General features: G+C 44.5%; 1 pseudogene; it reads left to right on the top strand.

The window, feature by feature from the left end:
- The first annotated feature begins 735 nt into the window (after window positions 1-735).
- LOC145410569 (E3 SUMO-protein ligase ZBED1-like) lies at window positions 736-1,606 on the top strand (annotated as a pseudogene).
- Window positions 1,607-7,120: the final 5,514 nt, after the last annotated feature.

Here is a 7,120-nt window from a genome sequence, read left to right as displayed (position 1 = left end):
GATACCATTCCATCCACATTTGAGTACATCAACTTTATCATCTTGTTTATATACTTGTCATGACATGGTTCTACTACCTTCCTCCTTTTTATTCCATCCTGTTTGTGTACCACTTTCGTACCTGCCATCCTATTACTTTGTAAAAAAATTTCTTCTTCTCCTCTTCTGATCTTCCCTCATTTTTTGTTTTTGCTTCCCCCTTTTTCTCTTTCAGTAATTCCAGCTCCTCTTGTGTTAGGCATTTTTTTATCCATACATTTTTGAACTCGACTTTTTCCATAAGATTCTTTGCATTTTTTAGTATCTCTTCCACAGTGTTTACACTCTGGAAAGTCACCTTTAGAGGTCTTGTCTTGCTTTTCTCATATTTCCCTAACCTTTTGTGTTCCTCTATGTCTTTACTACAGATTTCCTCTGATACATCTTTCAGTAAGCTCATTACATTTGCCATCTCCTTTTTGTCTCTTGCGATCTTGTTTTTTATTTCTTCCTCTTCTATACCAGTGATTACTATAGATTTGTTTATATCTACTGAATCTCTGACGAACTTTGGATGATTTTGGATTATTCTTTTCACTTCCTGTTTAATGCTTTTTTCCTCCACCCTTGTTTCTAAGTCTTTCTTTACTTTCACCATTTCAGCATTTCACCATTTCAGCATACGTGGTGTGTGTGTGTGTGTGTGTGTGTGTGTGTGTGTGTGTGTGTAATATATACTGCAATGTATTCTGTACTTTCTACTTGCAGAAACATCATCCAGATGTCAAGGTGGTCAGCAACGTGGAGTTAACAACAACAACTTGTGGAGCACTTGCTCCAATAACTGACTTCGGTGTATCTTGTCCTAAGAAAAAATGGAGCAACAGCGATGCCCGCCAAAAGGAAATGAATAAGTTACTGGTTTGCTTCATTGCCGGCTCTCTCCAATCTCTTTCAAGAGTTAAGGATCCTAACTTTCAAGCCCTCCTAAACAAGGCCCAGCCCTGCTACAGTATCTCAAGCCGCAAGGAGCTCAGCAGCAAGCTTCTTCCCTCTCAAACTCAAAAAATGCAAGAACATCTCAATGACAAATTTCGTTCTGTTGGGTATCTTTGTGTTACAGTTGATCTTTGGACAGACAGACAGATGTGTTCGTACATTGGGATCACTTGTCTTTTCACTAAAAATTTCCAGCTCCAGTCAACAGTGTTAGCTTGCAGGAGATTCAAAGGGTCCCACACTGCAGAAAAGATTCATGCCACATTCACTGAAATCATCACTAGTTTTAACCTAGAAAAGAAGATTCTGACAACTGTACAAACAGTGCCAGCAATATACTTAAAGCATTTGTGACACTTCCCGGTATGGACGATGCGGACACTAATCAAGACAGTGAAAGTGAAGAGGAAGATGACGCCTTTGACACTCCTGATAACAATGAGAAGTTCCTGGAGCTCTTGCCTGAGCATGTCAGATGGTTTGTTCATAATTTACAAAATACTGTGAAAGATGGGCTCGAGGAAGCAGGACCTGTATCAGGAGTCATTGGAAAACCTCACGCCTAGTATCACACATTCGTCATTCTGCAGTGGCATCTGACATTCTTAAAGATGAATGCAGACCTTAGCCTGACAGCAGTAACAAGATGATTCGCTCCCTTCTGAAGATTGATCCAGTCAAGCTTGATTAGTTAGATTGTCCAGTAAAGCTAATCAAATATGAACTTAATCTCATCAAGGAAATAACAGACATCTTGACACCATTTGAAGTAGCAACTCTAGAGTGTCAGGGAGAGAATGTTGTAACGTCAAGCAAAGTAATTCCATGTATTCATGGACTGAAAGCTGAGATCGAACAACCATCACAGACATACAAGTCAAAGATGATTGTTACTCTCAAAAGCTTAATTGAGAGAAGGTTGAAGATCTATGAAGACATGGAGATGTTTCAGTTGGCTTCTCTCCTAGATCCAGGCTTTAAGGTGGACTGGTGCTCACCAGATGAAGTCAAGGTTATGAAATCTCTACTGAGGTCTAAAGTAAATGAAATTACGCTTAATGAAGAGAAGGGTTCCCTTCAGGAAAATAAGGATGCCCCACCAAAGATGAAATGCAAGCTGTTCAGATTTATGATACCATCAGCATCAACGAGCTCTTTCCTATCTACATCAACTTCAACTCCATCACAAGTAGAATCCTACTTGAGTCAGCCAACAATATATGATGATAGTGATCCCCTTCTCTTCTGGCAACAGAACCTGTCAACATTACCTGAACTAACGATACTGGCTTTCCAATATCTGTGTATCCCAGAATCATCAGCTCCAGTTGAGAGACTTTTCTCTATTGCTGGGAAAGTCTTTCGTCCTGAGCGATGCAGAATGACAGATGTTCGCTTTGAGTTGATGTTTATCAAGTGCAACCAACGTGTAACTGAGAAGTAATATAGCTTACATCAAATCTAGCCTTCAAGAAATCAAGTGTATAATCATACTTTTCAGTTCTATATTTATCTTGCATTGAGCAATTCTTTGTTTTCATTTTTGCTGTGCCCAACAAATTAATACACTTGCAGAGGACTTGAGGGACCATGATTTGAAATGAATTTATAGAAGTAAAGTATTATAGCAAAAACCAATAAAACCCCTTAAACAAATTGTAAGTTTTTAATACCATTAGTTAGTGATTTAAACGGTTATTACTGTACTCAAATATGGAACAGTGCTCCTAATAGATGAAATTTGCTAACTATTTAGGCATTGTCCTTAATCATTGCTAATCATTATTTTTCTATAAATAATCACAGTGAAATGTGATTACAATCATAATCTAATCATAATCACGTACAAATATAAAAAAATTAATCATAACCAAAAATACAAAAACTAAAATAATCATAATCAAATCATAATCAGAAAAGCGAAAAACAAGTAATCATAATTTAATCACAATCAAAAAATATTCCAGATGATAATCAAAATCAAATCATAATCATTTTTTATAATCATACCCATGTCTGTTGGGGGCAGTCCAAAAAATCCAGCTGTTGGGGAGTTTCCTCTTCTTCTGGCTCCGTGTCCTCTGTGTCGGTGTTTTCTATGGGTGGGGTATTATCTCCAGGGTCCTCAGCCCCCAGAGAGGACACTTTGCATCGTCCTGGGGTGCTCAGTTTCCGCTGGGCAGCCTTGAGTTGCTCCCGTATGTCATGGAGTGGGCAATGGTGGCTACATGTGGAGAATTCCCAGGGGTTGATTGATATGAGGTTCTGGTTCTCCCTCTGGCTGGGGCGTTTACTTCGGGGATAGGACCTGGATAAGTGGGGCACAGGTGTGGGGCTGATGTGGGCTGGTGAGGATCGGGGCTTGCTGTGCAATGCTGGCTTGTTGGTTGGGAACTTGCTAACTGCGTTGATTTGTTGGGAGGTGCAGCGGGAGGTTCAGAGCTGTCGTATCAACTGGACGTCACTGTCTAGGTCTCCCATTGGGCCGTGTATTGTGAAACGCTTCATGACCATGTTGAGGAGGAGATGTATGTTGTTCCTGGGTCTCTGTGTCTGCTTCTGGGTATGCAGCGGTGACGAGCTGCCTTGCCTGGATCAGTGTATCGTCCATATTTCTGTTGCACGTTAAACTGTCCATTTGTGACAATGCCACTACTTTTCCGAGGGAGGGTGTGGTGGCTTCTGTCACTATTTTCGTGAAGTTTGCCCATGTTAAGTCGGGGACGACTTTGAGCGTTATGCTGGTTGCTGCCTTGCCCAGCAGTGGCAGGGTGATGGCTATTTTCTGCCTATCATCCTCGAACCCGATATCGAGCAGTGGCTTGATGATCGATATATATGTGTGGATGTCATATTGTTCTTGTTCAAATGTGGTTTTGTTGCCATTTTGGTATTTTCCCTGTTTTGTTCCTCTTTTAATTTTAATTCTGCCTGGATCAAGAGCCACCGCTGTCCACCAATGTTATGTGTTTTTAGGATGGCTTCCCGTCCTAGAAATGCCTGGCTTGTCGTTGGGATCTTTTCTAGACCAGGGCTAGACCACAAATGCAGGACGAACAGGGCATAAAAACTCAGGGCAACAACTTACCTAACTATTCACAAATCTTATTCACAAGAACAATCAGACTATCTCACAATATTTATGACATCAATTCTTGGGCTGCTGATTGGGTAAGCATCTTCCAGGATACATGATAGACACAATCGGTAGTATAGGGTGGCAACAGTTCACTGTATCAATCCTAGTGCCATATGATTAGAGATTTCACTTCACACAGTCTCTCACTTTAGTGGCTCCTGGTTCCGTGGGAGTTCTTGTGTATACTATGGACACTACCTCTGGGAGTTCATTTGGCGTGGATATTATCACTGGGGGGGGAGGTGGGGGGACTTGAGACTGACACGATCACAAGAGAAAAGAGGGGAGGGCTTTGAGTATGAATGCTCACTGCTTCTGATACGAGAGCCTTGTTGCTATTACTGTTCTGCACTTCAGTTCACTCTTGAGGCACTGTCACTCTTGGAGCTCACTTTCGGCACTGTCTTTTTCGTTCGTTCACTGCACCACTCATATACAGAGTCACTTTTTCATGGAGAGAGGTGGGTGTCGTCCCCTTTTGCGTACTGTGGCTGGGCGTGATGAAGGGCCCCGCGAGTTGGGGGCTGAGAGCAGGGTCTGGCCGGCAGGGTAGGGGCTGAGCAGCCTCTCCAAGCGTCTCCGTATTCGCCTGGTAGAAGAGCAGCGTCGCTTAGGCTGGGGGCTGGGGAGGCCTGGCCCTGGGTACTGGGGGGGTCATCAGGAACCTGGAGGCTTTGGTCCCCTTCTTAGTGCTCCGTCATCAAGATGGGGCTGCAGCGTTGTCCCAGGGAGGGGTCGATCAGGGGCAGGTCCTCCTCAGGGGCCGGCTGCAGGGAGAACAGCCCTGGGGACAGTACTGGGCCTTGCCACCAGGCTGCTAGTGGGGGACTTTCTGGCTTGAGACTGGCACTACTGCAGGTGGGTGAGGGAGGGCGACATGCAGGTGTAGAGTGGCTGGAGGTCATTTCTCGTCTGCAGGCATGGCAGGAGACCGTCACCGGTGTTGTGTCCTCAGTACCGTCATCGGTGCTGCAGGTAGCCCAGGTAGAGCAGCTGGGGGCCGTCTCTAAAGTGAAGCAGCTGGAGGCCATTTCTACGGTGGAGTGGGTGGAGGCTCTCTTTAGTGTGGAGCAGCTGGAGGCCGTGTCTATAGAGGAGCGGCTGGTGGCTGTCTCTAAGGTGGAGCAGCTGGAGGCCGTCTCCGGGATGCTGTATTGAGCGTAAGTTTCAGCTCCACCCCAATCCTAACGCAGGCCGGGCTGGTGAGAGGGTAAGGTGACAGGGCTGAGGTGTTCGTGCTGGCCCAGTTCCCAGGGAGTAGAGGAGCGCGGCTACTAGGGACTTGTGCCTATATAGCACAGACACCCTGCTCGCTCCTTCTAACCCTCTGTTGTCACCTCCTGGGGGTGTCATGTTGCTGCCGGGTGTTGTTATTTCGCTTTCAAATATCAGGATTCCTTGAATTTTAAATGTAATGTACTGCTTAACACTTCTACACATTCGTGTAGCACCCAACCTGAAAATTCGTCAGGACCACATGCTTTTCCTTTGTCTAATTTACTTCACTCTTCCTGTACTACATTTTCTGATATTTGTGTGTGTGTGTGTGTAATATAGAGGTCACGTATCAGTAAATGGATAAAATAAAATAAAAACTAATACTGGATTGAGGAAATTTGGCAACTACCTAGTCTACTTATACAACAATCAACTTGTCTCTTAGGTCCCCCGCACACGGGCCACTTTTCAGTGAACGGTGGCTGCCACTTTTTTGTGGCACCAATAAAAAGTGGAGAGGGATGCTATGAGATCCAGCACAATGGCAACATTTTAGTGGCAATCAAAGGCAGTTCCATCATGGATGTCGAGGAGGTGGCATGTGTCATCGCTGTGCTCCTCAAGAAAAGAAAAGAAAGACGTACCATACAAGAAAGTACTGGATGCACCCGATAATCAGCCATAGGCTTATCTATCTATCTATCTCTATCTATTGCTAGACGCCTCAATCCCGTTTGGGGTGGCCACAAATAAATCGCCTCCAAGTCGCCCTGTCCCCCGCCATTTCACTGCCCTGCTCCCAACACGCACCCCCCTCTCTCATATACCTCTCCACCCCATCCCACCATCTCATCCTCGGCCTCCCCCTTCCTCTTTCCCCCTCCACCTCACTCACATACACTCTCTTCGTCAGTCTTTCACCCTCCATCCTCTCCACATGGCCAAACCACCTCAGTGTGTTCCTCATAATGCTTCCTATCACATCCACATCAACACCACAATGCTCCTTTATATCCTCATTCGTCAGCCAGTTTCTCCACGTGACTCTACAGGCTCCTCCTAAATAACTCATTTCCACTGCTCTCACTCTTGATTTGTGTCCTTCCAACAATGTCCAAGCTTCACTTCCGTACGTTAGAGTTGGTATCACAATACTGCCATGTAGTAACTTTTTCACTTCCATGCTCACTTCCCTGTTTCTTATCACTGCTTTCAAAGAGCCAGCAACCTTTCTTCCCTGCTGTACCCTTTCAAGCACTTCACCCTCCAACTCTCCATCCTTACTCATCACACTACCCAAGTACTTAAACGTACTCACATTTTCCAATTCCTCACCATCTAACCTCGCTGTACATTCACTAACTTCACCTCTCTCAAAGACCATCACTTTACTCTTCCCTATATTCACTTTTAGATTCCGTTTCTTACACATTCTCTCAAACTCATCCACCAAGCCTTGCAGCTCCCCTTCGTCTTCACTCAACAACACAGTATCATCTGCAAACAACAGTACAGGGAGTTTCCAAACACTATCCTCTCTCACCAGGGCCACTCCAACATCCACTACCCTACCTTGTACCTCTTTTATTACCCCATCCATGTACAGATTGAACAACCATGGAGACATGACACATCCCTGTTTCAAACCAACTTTCAAAGAGAAAAATTCACTTAGTTCACCATCCACCCACACTGCAACCTTCGCACCATCGTACATACTCTTCACAGCATTCAACAACTTCCCATCTACTCCATATATTCTTAACACTTTCCACAATCCTTGTC

The sequence above is a fragment of the Coenobita brevimanus genome, chromosome 86 (assembly GCF_032717465.1).
Source record: "Coenobita brevimanus isolate Jiangsu-jjx chromosome 86, ASM3271746v2, whole genome shotgun sequence".
Classification (NCBI taxonomy): Eukaryota; Metazoa; Arthropoda; class Malacostraca; order Decapoda; family Coenobitidae; genus Coenobita; species Coenobita brevimanus.
Note: the sequence above shows the minus strand (reverse complement) of the source record. Positions and strands in the feature narration are given on the sequence as shown.